Genomic DNA, 19,322 nt, shown 5'->3' with positions numbered 1-19,322 from the left:
CAAAGCAGAAATTTCATGTTAGGAGGGGCTAAGGAGGCAATAGTAACACAAGTAGCATTCTGTGTATGAAGTGAGTACAGTCACTTCTTCTAGCATTTGCCCTTTTTCAGTAGCCAGTTAACAGCATCAGGTTGAGCCTGATGTAAAGTTTCGAGACCTCCTTTGAATCTGGAAAGGTGGCAGTCGTTGACTATGTAGGTCATAGTCTGTCTGTAGCCGCAGGGGCAATTCGGGTCATCTCTGGCTCCCCAGCGATGGAACATAGCGGCGCACCGGCCATGGCCTGTTTGATAGCGATTGAGGAGGGCCCAATCATAACGTGCTAGGTCAAAGCCGGGTTGATGCTTGCAGGGGTCTGTGATGAGGTGTTTGTTCTTTATCTCAGCTGACTGCCAACTCTGTTTCCAAGAGTCTGGAACAGAGAAGTTCAGTGTAGGCGTAGGAGACCAGATTGGATGACGAGACGTCAAGCATTGGGCATGGTGGACGAAGATATCCGCGTATATTGGCAGGTCCGGTCGAGCGTAGACGTGGGAAATGAACTTAGATGATGCCGCATCCCGAAGAATATCTGGCGGGGCGATGTTGCTAAGAGCTGGCAGCCATGGAACCGAGGTGGAACGGATGGTTCCAGAAATTATCCTCATGGAGGAATATAATTTGGAATCGACCAAGTGGACATGGGGGCTACGGAACCATACTGGGGCACAGTATTCTGCAGTGGAATAGCATAATGCTAGAGTTGATGATCGTAGTGTGGAAGCGCTCGCGCCCCATGAGGAGCTGGCCAGTCTTGCAATGATGTTATTCCTCGCGCCCACCTTTGCTGCAGTTTTTATGAGATGTTCGTGAAATGACAGGGTGCGATCGAGAGTAACGCCAAGATAGACTGGCTGGGCTTCATGCCGGATTCTCGTATCGTCAAGTTGCACATTAAGCTCACTCGAGGCCGAGGCATGGTGTAGATGGAAAACAGGTGATATCGTTTTTGCAGTGCTAGGGATTAGTCGCCATTTTTTACAGTAATCAGATATCAGAGACATGTCTTTCGTGAGTGTTTCCTCAAGGATGTCGAACTTGGATGCCTGAGTTGCACAGCAGATGTCATCGGCGTAGATGAATTTCCTTGAAGAAGTTTCTGGGAGGTCATTGATGTAAATATTAAATAGCGTAGGAGCCAGAACAGAGCCCTGGGGGAGGCCACTTGAGACAAGTCTCCGTCTGCTAGACTTGTCACCCAGATGCACCCAGAATCTTCTGTTTTGGAGAAGAAACGATATAGTGTTGGCCACCCATGGAGGCAGGCATCTTGAGATCTTGACTAGGAGACCACGGTGCCAGACCATGTCATAGGCTGCTGTGAGATCAACAAAGACAGCACCCGTCTTTAAATTCTTCTGGAATCCATTTTCAATGTAAGTTGAGAGGGCCAGGACTTGTTCGCAGGTAGATCTTCCTGGGCGGAAACCAGCTTGGGCGGGTAATAGTAATTTCTCTGTAAGAGGAGAAATTTGTGACAGAAGCAGCCTCTCAAGGAGTTTGTAATACACGGAGAGGAGAGAAATTGGTTTCTTTTGCTGTGAAGAAGCTTTTTAATTTGATGAAGTAGGGTTTATCCCAGGCATGCAAGGTTGGTTTAATATACGTAAATCAATCAATGTGATCCACCACATCAACAAAAGCAAGACCAAAAACCACATGGTCATATCAATAGATACAGAGAAAGCCTTTGACAAAATACAACATCCCTTTATGATCAAAACACTAGAAAAAATAGGAATAGATGGAAAATTCCTGAAGATAGTGGAGTCTATATATAGCAAACCTACAGCCAACATCATACTCAGTGGTGAAAAACTGGAAGCATTTCCCCTCAGATCAGGTACTAGACAGGGCTGCCCACTATCACCATTACTATTCAACATAGTGTTGGAAGTTCTTGCCATAGCAATCAGGCAGGAGCAAGGAATTCAAGGGATACAGATTGGAAGAGAAGAAGTCAAACTGTCCTTATTTGCAGATGACATGATAGTATACATGGACAAACCTAAGGAATCCAGCAAGAAGCTTTTGGAAATCATCAGGCAATACAGTAAGGTGTCAGGCTATAAAATTAACATTCAAAAGTCAGTGGCATTCCTCTATGCAAACACTAAGTTAGAAGAAATTGAAATCCAGAAATCAGTTCCTTTTTCTATAGCAACAAAAACAATAAAATATCTAGGAATAAACCTAACCAAAGAAGTGAAAGACTTGTATACTGAAAATTATGAGTCACTACTCAAAGAAATTGAAAAAGACACAAAGAAGTGGAAAGATATTCCATGTTCATGGGTTGGAAGAATTAACATCATCAAAATGAATATACTACCCAGAGCCATCTACAAATTTAATGCTATCCCCATCAAGATCCCAAGCACATTTTTTAGGAGAATAGAACAAATGCTACAAATGTTTATCTGGAACCAGAAAAGACCTAGAATTGCCAAAACAATCTTGAGAAAAAAGAACAGAACCAGAGGCATCACACTCCCAGATCTCAAACTGTATTATAGGGCCATTGTCATCAAAACTGCTTGGTACTGGAACATGAACAGACACACTGACCAGTGGAATAGAATTGAGAGCCCAGAAATGAGGCCCCACATGTATGGACATCTAATCTTTGACAAAGGGGCCCAGACTATTACATGGGGGAAGCAGAGTCTCTTCAACAAATGGTGTTGGAAACAATGGGTTGAAACATGAAGAAGAATGAAACTGAATCACTGTATTTCACCAAATACAAAAGTAAATTCCAAGTGGATCAAGGACTTGGATGTTAGACCACAAACTATCAGATACTTAGAGGAAAATATTGGAAGAACTTTTTTCCGCATAAATTTTAAAGACATTTTCAATGAAACGAATCCAATTACAAAGAAGACTAAGGCAAGTATAAACCTATGGGACTACATCAAATTAGAAAGTTCAATGCTTTATCCACTGCTCCACCTCCCAGACCACTCAACACCAGTCTTAAATTCTTTTCAGGAAACAGTTTTGTTATTGAGCTCTTAAATTTGGATAATATTATCTGCCAAAAGATGTCCCAGGGTATACCAGAATGCAGGTCTAAATGAACTTGGGATTTTGCTAAACCAGATTGTCTCAGGATGACCCTGTTCTTGAGCCCACACTATCTAGCATTTATTTATAAAAAAGAAACACTGACAAAAACCATAGGGTAAGAGGGGTAAAAATCCCCACAATTCCCACCACCAGAACTCCGTATCCCATCCCCATCCACTGATAGCTTTCCTATTCTTTACCCCTCTGGGAGTATGGACCCAGGGTCATTATGAGGTGTAGAAGGTGGAGGGTCTGACTTCTGTAAGTGCTTCTCCTCTGAACATAGGTGTTGACAGGTCGATCCATACTCCTAGCTTATTGCTCTCTTTTTCTAGTGGGGTAGGGATCTGGGGGAGTGGTGCTCAAGGCCCCATTGGTGGGGTCATTTGCCCAGAGAAGTCCGGTTGGCATCATGTTAGCGTATGGAACCTGGTGGCTGAAAATAGAGTTAACATATAAAGCTAAACACATTGTTGACTAATCATGAACCTAAAGACTGGAATATTGCAGATGAAGATTTGGGGGGTCTCCATTTTGTAGATACCTAGTAGGCCTATTTTAGTTATATTCCAAAGAACACATGACTATACTGACTATACTAGTTTTGTTTGTTTGTTTTTTCTGAGCCTGGCATCTGATATGTATGTGGACCCAGATTATTGTCTGGGGAGATGATGACATGACTGGAAAAAGTGCTAGAAAGCTGAATCAGGCAAGAGTGTAGCTCCCAAATGTGGGAAAAGTATATAAATACTGTTGACTGTAAACCTCATCGATTCGTTTTAGGAGCTTATGTAACCTCTGGATCCCTGTAGATCTGAACTCACATTTTGTGGTCATGGGTAGGAATGTTCCAAGCTGCCCCAATATTAGGACCCATCTTCCTCAGGTGGTAGATAGAATATGTTGTCCAGCCTCCATTCAGAGGATGGAACATTCTCTACCGTTGTTGATCCAGTTGAGGGAAAGATCCTCTGGGGGCCCACAAAGGAGTCCATTGTGTTGTTCCTGATAGAGATGACTTGTAACAATGGAGAGAGGAATCTATTTGAGGTCTAACCCCATCATGTCTGTTTGGGAATATCAGGACTCCCTTACTAGGGGCCCAGCTGATGGGGTGGCCTGATAATGACTAAAGAGTCATTGTTAAAGTACGCCATTCTTTTGCCCTTAGTCAGCTTTTGTAGTCCTTACTTTGATAAGGTAAGCTTTTGAGTCCCTGAATGCAATGCGTACCACCTCAGCATACTTCACTTCTGACATTCCATCAGGAGTGGAATGTCAACCTTTCAGCCTCATTACTCGGGTGAGACCTTTCTTTTCATAGGATTCTCTAATTTCATTTTAGGTGGTTCACTTCCTAACAAAGTCCCAAAACCTAGATATAGACCAGGTCCCATGAGATAAGGCATATGTACACATGTATCCATAAATTAGGGCAAAATATACACCTGAAATCAAAAGTGCACAGTAGTCTGCAGTGAGTCAATATAGGCAGCAAGCAAGTAGAAAGACCTAAAATGATACCATAAAGTGCCCAACAAAATAGTTTCTACTTAGACTTAGATACCCTGCTCCTTTTTCTTATCAGCCTCAGAATGTGAATAGGACAGGACCATTCAGACAACAGTTACTTGACCTATATATTCACTTTATTTTCAATTGTGTATGCTTCCTTCAAATTTACAGAAATACTCTAAAAAATAAAAATTTCAAAAATTAATTTCTATTATAGTGTCAGAGATTTTTTTAAGAAACCTTGTAAAAAGATGTGATGGGTAGTCAAAAACTTTCATAATTATGTTCTTTACTCTGCTTTACAAACATAATAAATGTGTTTATTAGACAAGTTCTAGGCATTGCCTATGGTATTTCAAGATGTAGATCTTCTGTGCGTTCCAACAGACTTGAGTAACAGATCAGAGGCCTACTATTGATTTGTTTTATTCTGGTGAATTTAAATGATTCATATTCAGCAGGACTTGTCCAAACAGAAATAAAACAGAAGGAAGAAAATGTGAATAGCTTCAAAGGTGTTGGTTAAGACCAATGGAAGCCCAGCTTGATGGTTAGCCTTTTTAAGTTAAGTACACTCTCCAAAGAATCTAACCTTATCTTTCCTGAGATTGTTACAGATCTACACAAATAAGTAGAAGGAGGAGAATAAGGAAAAAGATCAGAAGAGGCAAAACTGGAGCATTACTATTTATGTTGACACCAGACTACTAGAAAAGCAAATTATAAGTCCATGGAGGGAAATGCAGAAACTTATAATGGAAAATGTCCCAGTCAACTAAGTGAGATGCTATTAGATGTACTCAGGAGCAACCTGTTCTCTAAGAAACAACTGTACATAGAAATATTCATTCACATGTTATTTTTTAAAAGTGAATAGTATAAAAGATAGGAGTATTATATTTTCCTACAGTCATAAGCTACTAGTCAAAAAAGTTCCTGACTTACTTGCTCCTGGAACTCAGAGGTTTGATGAGTTCTAGAGTCAAGGATAAGTTACATGTCTTCACTTAGTAACATGTGCTTTATCTTTATTAACAATAATTCTATAGGTAATGCTACATTGACATGTAGGATATATTTTTCTCCCAACCCATGCCAAATAAAAGAGACATTTCTAATCTTCTTGGTACTATTGTCCCATTAGGGAAACAGTATTTCAAAGCAACAGTTATAGTTTGAAGATGAAAAACAAAGAATAAGTTTAATTATAATCCACAAATAAATCTGAAAGGCTGAGAATCATTACAATAAAAATCTTTAAAGAGTTGACATCACAGGAAGTCACTGATAGATAATTAAAACTAAAGAAATACTATATATTCAAGACATGGAAAAAGACATGTGTTAAAGTCTCTACCATATGTCTCATCATAATAATACTATAAAAATCAAGATAATTTGGAGAATTAAGAAAAATTTGAATGCTGTATATTATATACAGATAAATATATTATATATACATGTATACTATTGAAGTCAGTGAAGAACTAGATAAGCAGTTCTAATAACCTCTAGAGTAGGAGTACTTCATTTTTATTATTTCGCTAGGGAAATAGTGATTTAAAGAACAATTGTCATCACATGGTACAATATCTTATTCATAATAGGTATCTGCACCCTGATCCTACCACCACCTTGGGTTCTTATATACCACTGTATATTGTGTCCCAACCCATTCAAACCTCTCCCCCCATATCTTTGGCCTTGCTTCAATAAACCACAGCTAGTTCAAGTTTCATCCTCTGTCTTGCCTTTGCCTCCTTATTTCCTAAATTCCACCTATAGCTACAATCATCTAATATTCATCTTTCTCCTTCTGACTCATCTTACTTCACTAAAGATGTCTGTGCTTAAGTCTAGTATATTTGCAAAAGGCCAAACTGGTGGGATATATACTTTGTTTCCACCTTCACTGTTAAGCTTATATCCCATAAAGTCTTTCCTTTCCTACCTATATTTATGTTCTTGCCTCTTACTAAACCCAGACACTTTGATTTTGTAGTTTGACTTCTGATCTTACCTTGATTTGGCTTCTTTTAGACTTTCTACATAATTGTTAGCACCTGTAGGGATGGGAGTCACTCTTAATCTTCCTGTGTCTCCTACTATGACAAGCAAATAATAGGCACACATTATAGACTCTTTGTTATCAGATATTAATAATGATAATTCCAAGAATAATTACACCATTGTCATTGCAGTAAAAGAGAACACTGAAGTTCAAATTTTGAAGTCTTTTTAAAAATAGATGTTATAAATTGATTCAAAGTAGATCATTTAAGCTGTCACCAAAAGCATTTATTCTTATTAAAAACCTGATCCATTTATAATAGCCATTCATGCATAATTTATACTTTACCTACTTCCAAAAGTTAATTAAAGGAATCATTATGGTGATGCAAATTATGAAAACGACTCAAATATTAGTAACAAAAGTAATCATGAGTTTTATTCCTAAATTCATCTTCATATTTGCAAGTGCTTATGGGTCAAAATATGGATTCCAACCATATGCAATTTATCTCGTATAGTTAGAATTTTGGGAGGCTTGTTCATCAATTCTTTTTAAACTTGTTTATTAGACAATTCCAACTCAAGTGTGTCACTGTACAACACTGTTATTTATACTACTTGAAATGTTAGAAACTATAGTGTATATTTCTATCTAGAAAAATAGAAATGTGTTTTAGATTTTAATTTCAAATTAGTTTAAATATGGAGAATTCCAGACAAGAAATCAAACAAGTTAATATCCTAACACTAACTCATTAATGAGAATTACAGCCTGTTCCTAATATCCTTATATGATAATTTGAGATAAGAATTCCATGCACATAAGATTGTTCTATGAGAAAGTTTGAGGCATATGTAGACAAAGCAGAGATCCTAAGGACAAAAACCTCCTGGTTTCTTCTATCCATTGTGAACTTAGCAAATTGCATGTTTCCAGTGAACACTGAATGAAGGATTTATATTATAGACTTTTTTATAATTTTCATTTATAAAAAGGAAACACTGAAAAGAATCTTAGGATAAGAGGGGTACAGATCGACATAATTTACACTGCCAGAACTTCATATACCATCCCATCCCCTGATAGCTTTCCTATTCCTTATCCCTCTAGAAGCTTGGACCCAAGGTAGTTGTGGGATGCAGAAGTTAGAAGTTCAGGCTTCTGTAATTGTTTCCTCGCTGAACATGGACGTTGACTGGTCAGTCTATACTCTCAGTCTGCCTCTCTCTTTCCCTAGTGGGGTAGGGGTCAGGGGAAGCGGGGCTCCAGGACATATTGGTGGGGTTGTCTGCCCAGGGAAGTCTGGTTGGCATCATGGTAGCATCTGGAACCTGGTGGCAGAAAGAAGAGTTGACATATAAAGCTAAACAAATTGTTAACTAATCATGAACCTAAAGGCTGGATTAGTGCAGATGAAGATTTGGGTGTCTCCGTTTTGTAGTTATATTCCAAAGGGCCCATGACTATACTCGTGTTTGTTTGTTTTCTGAGCCTGACATCTGACAAAAATCCCAGGTTATTGTCTGGGGAAGGTTATTTTCTGGGGAGATGATGTCATGGCTGGAAAAAGTGCTAGAAAGCTAGATCAGGGAAGAGAATAGCTCCCAAATTTGGGAAAGGTGTATAAATATTGTTGACTGTATACCCCATCGGTTTGATGTGGACATTTTACACTGTACCCAACAATGTTGAAATATATAATGCATCCCTAATAATTCTTTGAATTTAGTTTCTGAATTGACAGTAACCTGAAAGTTGTTCCGTAGTTTTTAGAAGGAACACATGCAATACAATTAACTTTTTTGTTGTCACCAGTGCTTTACCACTCCAGACTGAGTTTCTCAGACAGAAAGAGACAGAGATAGAAAGGGAAAGATGCTGAACTTCCTTCAGAGCAATTGAGTTTGGGCTCAATGCTAGGCTGTCTGGATGGCAAAGCATGTATACTATCCAGGTGAGTTATTTTGCTAGTCCAGTAGAAGAACTTTATAAAATCAAAAATGAAACCACTCAGTAATTAGAAATATGCTAATTAGGCTGAAGAGACTGCATAATAGTTATGCAAAAGACTCCCATAATTCAGTCTCTCTGAGATCTCAGGTTCAGTCTCCTGCACCACCATAAGTCAGAGTTGAGCAGTGCTCTATTTCTGTGTCTGTCTGTCTTCTTAGAAAATAAATTAATAAAATATCTTTTTTAAAAATCTACTGATAATTTCAATGAGCAGTAAAAATTAAAGATAACAAGTTCAAAGTCACTACTACTTAACCATGACCTGAAAAGTAAATTCAGGTTTACTTTTAACTTATCAGATAAAATTATTGTCAAAAATGAGGTACTATGTTGATGTAGAGAAGGAAGAAAAACATGTGCTTGTGAATGCAAACGGGTCTTAGACTCAAAGTCATATGATCACACTGATAGCTGCCAAATTTGCCAAGCTTGTGAGTAATTCAGTATATTTACTTGCTATCTTTTTTTTAAGTTTCTTTATTTTTGTGGGAGAAAATAGAGAGAGAGAGAGAGAGAAGAAGAAGAAGAAGAAGAAGAAGAAGAAGAAGAAGAAGAAGAAGAAGAAGAAGAAGAAGAAGAAGAAGAAGAAGAAGAAGGAGCAGCAGCAGCAGCAGCTGTGGTATGTGGTGTTAAAGATGAGAACTGGGACTTTGTATGCATATGCTTTGTGTTGTACCACTGATCTATCTCCCCGGGCTTCTACAGCACACTATTCTTGACCCAGAAAATGATCCTTTACTCAATGAGCTCTAAGTTCAGTTCTGGTCTGCCTGTAAGAGTTTTAACAAAGATCAGAACTAAGTATGGTTGTAGGCTCCTCTGAGGCTATTCTAGGCAAGAATGCTTGAGAATATTGACTAAAAAGATATTCATTGTAGCTTTACAATGTGAAAACACTTAAGGCAGTAGAACCAGAGACAGTTTTATGTTGGTAGTTAAAGACTTTTGTTACATACTCATAAAGTTTGCTAAAGCATTAGTTACAGTGTTATTGGGAGCACCTAGAGGAAAACTTGGAAATCAAAAAAAAAAAAAAGGAGAGAAAGAAAGAAAGGAGAGAAAGAAAGAAAGAGAGAGAGAGAGATAAGGGAGAAAGGATTTGCAGAAAAGATATAGCCTGGTATTTCATAACTCTCCTCTACCTATCCATCTAGTCCTCATTCCATTACTTTCAGTGTCTCATCCCAGGCTCTCCTGAGCTTATTCCAAGTGATCCTTCTACTTTACTTTATAAATCTTATTTTCTATAGAACAGATATCTTAAGACTATCTCTTCTCTTTTCCCCATGGATTTCATTTTCTCTGCTCTACTTCTCAGTGACTAATTCTGGAACTTACTACTACTTCTAGGTTTAACTGCTGAACAAAGGACAATTTCTAGAGACGCTGGACCTGGAATATTTGAAGTAATAGGTATACGAGAAAGTAGGGTAAGAAAAATTGATTCTACTTGCACTGGAAAATTCAGAATTGGGTGAAGAATAGGAGTGGGGCAGAGCTGGAGTCTTGCTTCAGATGATTTTGTTTTTATACATAAATAGACAAGTCCCTTGGGTTCCAAAATGACTCTCCAAGCCATAGCTCACTTGCTGGGCTTGGTCCAGGAGTACCACTTTAAATATTTGTTTAGATCTTCTACTTTAGCACCCATATTCACAAGCCTAATCTTGTATTGTATATTTGTTCCTACCTGGCCAATTTTATGCTTTAAAAGCTTCAGCTACAATTGTTAACCTATACTGGAATCCACCATATGCCTGAGATGAAAGAATATATCTAGAGAAAATAATAATGTGACATAGAAAAGCAGTTTAAAGTCATAGTTCATTGCACCAAATTTCCTGTTATACAACAAGCCCTCAGCAAGCTGTCACAAACCTTTCATGTTTCTGCTGCTGTCCACATTCCAGCTCCACCTCTGGTCTTTCTCCTTTTCAATTTAATATTACAGTAGCTATTCTCTCTCTCTCTCTCTCTCTCTCTCTCTCTCTCTCTCTCTCTCTCTCTCACACACACACACACACATTATTGCTCTATGCTCTAGTATGTATTCAGTACACATATTACCATGTGCAAGGACTTAGGTTTGAGCACCGCTCTCCATCTGCAGGCAGGGACACTTCATGAGTTTGGTGAAGCAGATCTGCAGGTGTCTCTCTTTCTCTCTCCCTTTCTACCCCTCCCCTCTAAGTTTCTCTCTGTTCTAGAATATAAAACAGAAAGGAAAAGGAAAAATAAAAAGGAAGAGAACAACCACTGAGAGTAGTTGAATTGTAGATTTGTGGATTCGTAGTGCCAGCCTTAAGGCCCAAGGAAAATCCTGGTGGCCTTAAAATAAATGACAATAAAATAAATTAAGGGGGAAGGCATTAGGAAGAGAGAAGGAAACAAAAAATGTATTTACATGGCATGTGAATCATTCCAACTTACTAAAGGACTTACACTCTTAGCAAAATGAAATAAGGAAAAGTTGGATAATTAATAATAAATAATAAGCCAAGGCAACAGGAAGGAAAAAGTAACATTTTCAGTGAACTACTTACTTCAGTTTTAGCACTGTGTTTAGCAATGCTTCTGGTAACCAAAACAGAATAAGAAATCAGTTATAATAGTAGTTTACCAATTTTGGTGTGGCTACAGTCAAGAAAACCTAACTTTCAGTGGTTTAACCTTCCCTCCCATGAAGTATTAAATGGCTGCTATCTTTGCTCCAATAACTGTGTCATGTCAGGGCTACTCTATCTGTAAGTCTCTATATTTTCTTTAGCATCTTACCTATGCTGTATGCAGGATTACTGCTCCTCTTTTAGGCACGAGGAGGTTATGGGTATATACCAAATTATGACCTTTATTTTTACCAGGAAAATCAAAATTCTTTACAGTTTACTTCATACAACATATTGGTCAGGCCATTTATAAATACAAAAAAATTTAATGCACATGCTACTGTAGCAGGACATAAGGACACCACCAGAAAGAAGTTAGTATTCTATTTTCATAGAAGAAAAAAATAATATGTAGGGAGAAAATAACTAATACTAGTTGCAAGTTGGAGTTTTCCTTAAGTAGCTTATATATTTCAGCAAAAAATCTCATACTTCAATAATTATTTGATGAACTAATAAGTACATATTTGACCCTTTAGTTGAAATCTTTAGAACATATTATATTACTTCTCATGACACATTTTTTTTGGAAAATATGTGTAGTTAGGGGCTGGATGATGGCACACCATGTTAAATGCATGTATTACCATGCACAAGGTCACAGGTTCAGTCCCTCAGTCCCCACCTACAGGGGGAAAGCTTTATGAGTTATGAAACAGTGCTGCAGGCATCTCTCTCCTTCCCCTTTCTCTCCCTCTCTTCATCCCTCCCCTTTCAATCTATCTATGTTCTATCAAATAAAAATGAAGTTTAAAAATATATATGCAATTGTAAAACATAATAGTGACCTACTAAATTACAACCCATATGTCTCAGTAATATAGAGACATTCCTTTACAGTGTTATTCTCCTAATCTTTATGAATGCAAGTAATATATATATGAAATATATATATATATTTATATGGCATTCATATACAAATGTATATAATACTGTAGAATAGCTAGAAATTACTCATCATGTAGAGTTATTATCCCTTATTAATGTGTCACACATAAAATATAAATTTTAGCCATATTGACAAAAGGATTTTTTATTGCAAAGTATAGAAGTTGAGAAATAAGAACAAAAATAGAAAATAAAAAGTAAAACTTAGACTGGAATTGATGTATTGCACCAAAGTAAGGGATTGGGGTAGGTCCTAGTGCATTATAGTGTAGAGGACTTAGGCTGGGTATGAGAGTGTTTTTTAGAAAACTGAGAAATTTTACACATGCACCAGCAACTCTGTTTACTGTAAACCATTAATCTCCCAATAAAAGATTAAAGTTTATTTCATTTTTAAAAGAGAAAATCACCATATATCTTAATGGAAATTTTCTACAAAATATTTTTGTTATGACTAGAAATTTGTGGTAAGCCTTCTCATAATTTCTTATTACTGGTAATTTAGGCTGTTTCCTTTGTAGAGAACCCAAGGAATAATATTATTATAGATACAATTGAAAGTAAATTATTATTCTTTCCTAAGGAAAAAAATGAATAAATAAACCTCTGGTGACTAATGTTACAAACTTTTCAAGATATATAAACATAAATTCTACTTTACAAGGGAATAAACTTAAAAAATATATGCAATAGATCTGCTATTTTTAAGTTTTTCATTTAGTATATGTGCTGTCGAACTGAGCACCTTAATTTTTTCTCTAATTACTTGTATAACTAACCATATTCTAATGGGACTTATTAAAATATTATTGTTTTCAACTCTATTATATCCGTTGTATATATATTTTATATTGATTTATATCAGCCTCTATATGATTATACTTCTATAGGTAATTCTAATTTGTGAAATTAGAGTATAATTAAATACACATAATAATATAATTATTCATATTTGAACTTCTAATTTTCTTTTTAGTAGGCTTCATTCGATTCCTTTCTTAGAATTGTATTGAGTAACTAATGGCTTACAGTACAGGTGTTGATACATGGATACATTTTCTCATTTCCCTGTGATAGATGTATGTGATAGACTCTCACCTCCAACTTAGATCCTGTTCCACTTAATCTAAAGCACCTACCACACCGCTGCCCAAACCACTTCTCTTTTTCCCCAAATCCTATTCTATGGATCAATACTCCAAAAACCCAATTCAACTATTACTTTGAATTATCCATGTATGTCCTTGTTTCTTAAGTTCTGTCTCTAAGTGAAATGATTCAGTATTCATCACTGAGCATGATTTCTTGAAGCTCCATCCAAAATGAGGCAAAAGGGGTGACTTCATCATTTTTGACATCAGAGTAGTCTCCCATTATGTATATATAAACTTTCTCAGCCACTCATCTATCACTGGACATATTGGCAACCTGCTTCCAACATTTGGCTCTTAAAATTGTTCTGAAAGCTAGATGATGGTGCAACCAGTTGAGTACAAATGTTACTATGCACAGAGACCCAGATTCAAACCTCTGGTTCCCACCAGCAGGAAGGAGGCTTCATAAGCTGTGAAATAGCTCTGTGTCTTTCTCCCCATTCACTCATAATTTTTCTATTTTATCAAATAAAATGGAAAGAAAGAAAAATAAAAGAAAAAACAGCCACCACAGTAGGTTTATATAAGCCCCAAGCCACAGTAATAATGCTGGTGGGAATAAAAGGAAGTCATGGGAGTCTGGTGATAGCGCAGCAGGTTAAGAGCAGGTGATGCAAAGCACAAGGACCAGCTTAAGGATCCCAGTTTGAGCTCCTGGATCCCCACCTGCAGGGGAGTTGCTTCACAAGCGGTGAAGCAGGTCTGCAGCTGTCTTTCTCTCCCCCTTTCCGTCTTCCTCTCCTCTCTCCATTTCTCTCTATACTATCCAACAACAACAAAAATCAGTAACAACAACAATAATAACTACAACAAGGGCAACAAAAGGGAATAAATAAATAAAATGTTTTTTAAAAAGGGAGTCAGGCGGTAGCACAGCAGGTTAAGTGTAGGTGGGGAGCTGCAGGTGAGGAGCTGGGGGGCTCTAACCAGGAACCTTACTCAGGTCCTCGTGCTTTGAGCCACCTACACTTAACCTGCTGTGCTACCGCCTGACTCCCTTTTTAAAAAACACAAGCAATGAAGCAGGTCTGCAGGTGTTTATCTTTCTCTCTCCCTCTCTGACTTCCCCTCCTCTCTCCATTTCTCTCTGTCCTATCCAACAACAACAACATCAACAACAACAACTACTACAACAATAAAACCAGAAAGGCAACAAAAGGGAATAAATAAATAGATAAATAGTTATTATATTTTTTTATTTAAGAAAGGATTAATTAACAAAACCATAGGGTAGGAGGAGTACAACTCCACACAATTCCCACCACCCAATCTCCATATCCCACCCCCTCCCCTGATAGCTTTCCCATTCTCTATCCCTCTGGGAACATGGACCCAGGGTCATTGTGGGTTGCAGAAGGTGGAAGGTCTGGCTTCTGTAATTGCTTCCCCGCTGAACATAGGCGTTGGACTGGTCGGTCCATACTCCCAGTCTGCCTCTCTCTTTCCCGAGTAAGGTGTGTCTCTGGGGAAGCTGAGCTCCAGGACACATTGGTGGGGTCTTCCATCCAGGGAAGCCTGGCCAGCATCCTGATGGCATCTGGAACCTGGTGACTGAAAAGAGAGTTAACATATGAAGCCAAACAAATTGTTAAGCAATCATGGACCCAAAGGTTGGAATAGTGGAGAGGAAGTGTTAGGGAGGTACTCACTGCAAACTCTAGTGTACTTCTGCTTTCAGGTATATATTTTGCAGTAGTTTATGGATACGTGTGAACATATGCTCTCTCTCACAGAAACTGGTGTACATCTAGGTTTTGGGACTTTGTTAGAAAGTGAACCACCTGAGATGAAATTAGAGTATACTATGAAAGGAAAGGTCTCACCCAAGTAATGAAGCTGAAGGGTTGTCATTCCACACCTGAAGTCTCTGGACACAGTCTGAAGTGAAGCATGTTGAGGTGGAAATCGTTGCGTTGGTTAGGTTGTGATCAGCAGATGCAATATTATTTGATATGGATTGGGAGATGCATACGGGAAAGTGGGCCCTATCCAAGGGTTCCAGGACTGGGGGAAGTAGGGGCTCTATAGTGGAGCTGTGAGGTTCCTGCTGTCTTAGGGTTCAAAAAGACAATGGATAGTTAATGTTATCATCACATTATTTGGTAATTGGGTTAACTTTGAAAAGTCCTTTTGTTAGGGTTTGCTGTAGAGTACCCAGTATCTTGTATATAGCTGTGCTATTGGATGCTTCTGATCTACTTGGTCTAGGCTTTTGAGAGAGTCCGCATATCAAATACACAGCCTATATATTAAAAAGATTCAGTTTGTGTTTTGAGAAACTTTGAGACATACAATTGATTTTCCCCCTCTCATATTAATTAACTAGTGATTTATATGTCTACATTTTGCTAGGAGTGTACATAAACACCATTCCCACCACCAAAAGACTGTGACCCATCCCTCCCACCCACTCCCACCCCCCACTGGACCAGGAAGCTGCATGTCTACCCCTCAGCACAGGGTTTTTACTTTGGTGCCCTACTTACAATTTGGTCAGGTCCTGCTTTTAGTTTCCCTTTCAGATCTCCTTAGTCAACTTCTGTTGATGAGTGGGATCATCCCATACTCATCTTTATCTTTCTGACTTAGCTCACTTAACATAATTCCTTCTAGCTCTGTCCAAGTTAATTTTTTTTAAAGCATGTGCTTCTATAAACATATGTGCACATCAATCTCTTCAGAAGTGTGTATCTGCTCCCTTTGTACATAATCCTAAAAAGGAAATTTCTTAGTAGTAGGATAGTTCCATTTCTGGCATTTTGAGAAGTCTCCAGGCTGTTCTCCACAGGAACTGGATCAATTTGTATTCTCATCAACAGTATAGACGGGATCTTCCTCACCCAACCACCCCCCAAAAAAAACTCTCAAACATTTATTGTTACTATCCTTTCTAATGTATGACATTACCATAGTGGCAAAATTATATCTCTTTGTTGTCTTTATTTGCATTTCTATGATAATCAGGGATTGAGCATTTTTTTCATATCTGTTAGTAACTAGAGAGTGTTCCGCATTAGATTATGGTGGTACAGGGAATTGAACTTGGGACCCTTGGTGACTCAGGCATGAAATCCTTTTTGCATAACTGTTATGATATCTTCCTAATTCATCCCCTTTCCTTTTAAATTAATATCTTTGGAGATTTTTTTTAAAGAAATACACATGGGTATTTTCAAAATCATTGCATATGCAATGAAGTCCCATTGCATTCACACACTCAATGGATGACAGTGGTTTATGATTCTTTGTGAATATCAGTTTAATCTCAAAAACTCTACAGTCTTTACATGATTTTAACATTTTAATCTTATATACAATTTTTTGTTAATGCCCATTTGAACTTTTAACTCTAAATGCTTCCTATTTTAATAATTTAAGGTTATCCACAGACTAAGACTTTTTCCTTTATAGCTAACTTGCTCCCAGGTGTCTCAGTTTTCATTAAAAAGCATTATCTTGGGGAGTCAGGCAGTAGCGCAGAGGGTTAAGCACACATGTCGCATAGCATAAGGGCCAGCCTAAGGATTCCAGATTGAGCCTCCAGCTCCCCACCTGCAGGGGAGTCACTTCACAGGTGGTGAAGCAGGTCTGCAGGAGTCTATCTTTCTCTCCACCTCTATGTCTTCCCCTCTCTCCATTTCTCTCTGTCCTATCCAACAACAATGACATCAATAACAACAATAATAACCACAACAATGATAAAACAACAAGATAACAAGAGGGAAAATAAATATTTTAAAAAGCATTATCTTTTAATAAGGAAAAGCATTAGCCAGGTAGTTTGTTAACGTGAGTGTTTATCTTATTAATTGCTTGTTTATTTTTTTTAAAGAAATAGGAGGTATGCTTACTCTGAGGACATAGATATGCTTCTTTAACCATTCCTTGATCACTGATTTTTTTTTTAGGAGCATCATATAATTTTAGAATGGATTTTTAGTGCCCTCCATATCTAACAAATTGATCAACTTTGGTCTCATCTCTGGATATTTTTCCATTTTTCTTCATGATTTTTTTAATGTTTTTTTATTCCCTTTTGTTGCCCTTGTTGTTTTATTGTTGTTGATGTCATCACTGTTGGATAAGACAGAGAGAAATGGAGAGAGGAGGGGAAGACAGAGAGGGGGAGAGAAAGAGAGACACCTGCAGACTTGCTTCACTGCCTGTGAATGGACACCCCTGCAGGTGGGGAGCCAGGGGTTCCAACTGGGATCCTTATGCTGGTCCTTGAGCTTGGCACCACCTGCACTTAACCCTCTGCACTACCGCCTGGCTCCCTCTTCATGATTCTTTTGCTACATTCTCAGAAAGTTTCTGACCTCTATTTTATCCCATGAAAATTCAAACATTCCTATTGCACTTACTATTGATTTCCTTCCACTCTGTCACCCAACTACCATTAATTCACCTTTTCACCTTTAACTTTCATCTTTTTTTTAATTTAACCAAAGTTATTTCTGGGGCTCAATGCCTAACTGATGTGACCATTCTTGAAAAACTCTTCATCCTAATTAAAAAAAAAAATATATATATATATATATATATATATATATTTATTTTTATGTAAGGGAGACAGAAGCACCAGATAATTCTTCAATTCTTGTATATGGTGGTGTTATGGGGACTGAACCTTATACTTCAGAACCACATGTCTGAAAGTGTAGTGTACAGTTACTATGCTAATTCTCTAGGCTCATCCATAATATGTTTTCACTTTTAAAAAATCTCTTAGTGTTTTTCTGACCCCATTTTATAGGAGACAATTCTACTTCTCAGCTGAGCCAAAATTTTAAATAACTTTTTAAAACTATGACAATAATTATTTCTCCTATTTTTAGAATTACTTCCGTACCCTATTTTATTACTTCAAAAATTCTCATCTATAGAGAATTGCCTTTAATACTTAGTATTTCTGATACATTACTTGGTCAATTTTGGATCTTCTCAAAGTTATTTCAGTGTTTATGACAGTGGCGTTTTTAGCTCAATACTTCCAATGTCTGGGCAACATTCACTTGCAACACCTATGTTAGATTTCCATAACTATCTTCTCAAAGCCTAGTCCTTGGTTATAGTAATCAAATTAAAAACTTCAGTTTGGCTTTGCTGTAGGTTTTATCACAACATGGTAGATTTATTGCATTATGGGTTATCTAGGTCCATAACAAACATGGCAGCAAAATAAGCAAAGAGAAAGACCAGCTGGCCATGTGGCATGGGCCACAGTCCTTTAAGCAAAATTTACCAGCTACATGGTCCAGGTCCCAAGGAAATGGCATCACTGGTAAGGAGAAAGCAAGACAACCAGGCAAAGAGCAGACAGGAAAAGAGAGAGGCTTCTGCCATATACTTGTTTAAGTAATTTTCTATACCCACAATCCTTGTGAGTTTGCATACATCTGACATATGCTCTTGATGTCAGCTGTATGCTAATTATATCATGTCTCATAATCCATTTTGTTCACCATATTGAACAGTGTTGTCAATAGTTGGCAACATGAATCTGAACACTCTTGGCCCTTCAAAAATATTGTTAATCATTTTCTCAAAGGTTTTTATATGTCACTTTCCAAGAGTAGGATAAATAGACTTCAGATCTCCACTGGCAGAGCAGCTAAGGATTTGACTAACACAAACGTTTGTCTGAAAAAATTAAGTGGCAACCACTTCTAGAATACTTCATCAGTGGTCTGGGAGGTGGCACAGTGGATAAAGTGTTAGACTCTCAAGAGTGAGGTCCTGAGTTCAGTCCCAGCAGTACATGTACCAGAGTGATGGCTGGTTCTTTCTCTCTCCTCCTAACTGTCTCATTAATAAATAAATAAAATCTTTTTTTTAAAAAAAAGAATACTTCATCAAAGGTAACCACAGAGGAGGTAACCTACTGCCAATAAAGAACATTTCTTTTTAGACTGAAGCAGATTAATAAAGCAAAGTAGAAATTGAAAAACTCTACAT

At 37.6% G+C, this 19,322-nt stretch overlaps 1 protein-coding gene across 2 annotated transcripts in view; it reads left to right on the top strand.

Annotated features, from left to right (window-relative positions):
- The window catches only part of PDE7B (phosphodiesterase 7B), a 424,310-nt gene that overhangs the window by 36,689 nt on the left and 368,299 nt on the right, over window positions 1–19,322 (top strand). Inside the window, exon 2 of one of the 2 annotated variants that reach the window (XM_060190400.1) lies at window positions 10,007–10,086. The exons of the other annotated variant lie outside the window; for it this stretch is intronic. The gene's annotated coding sequence lies outside the window, so the exon portion shown is untranslated. The remainder of the gene's footprint in view (window positions 1–10,006; window positions 10,087–19,322) is intronic. 2 annotated transcript variants of the gene reach the window in all.

Source organism: Erinaceus europaeus, chromosome 4 (genome assembly GCF_950295315.1).
Source record: "Erinaceus europaeus chromosome 4, mEriEur2.1, whole genome shotgun sequence".
NCBI lineage: Eukaryota > Metazoa > Chordata > Mammalia > Eulipotyphla > Erinaceidae > Erinaceus > Erinaceus europaeus.
Note: the sequence above shows the minus strand (reverse complement) of the source record. Positions and strands in the feature narration are given on the sequence as shown.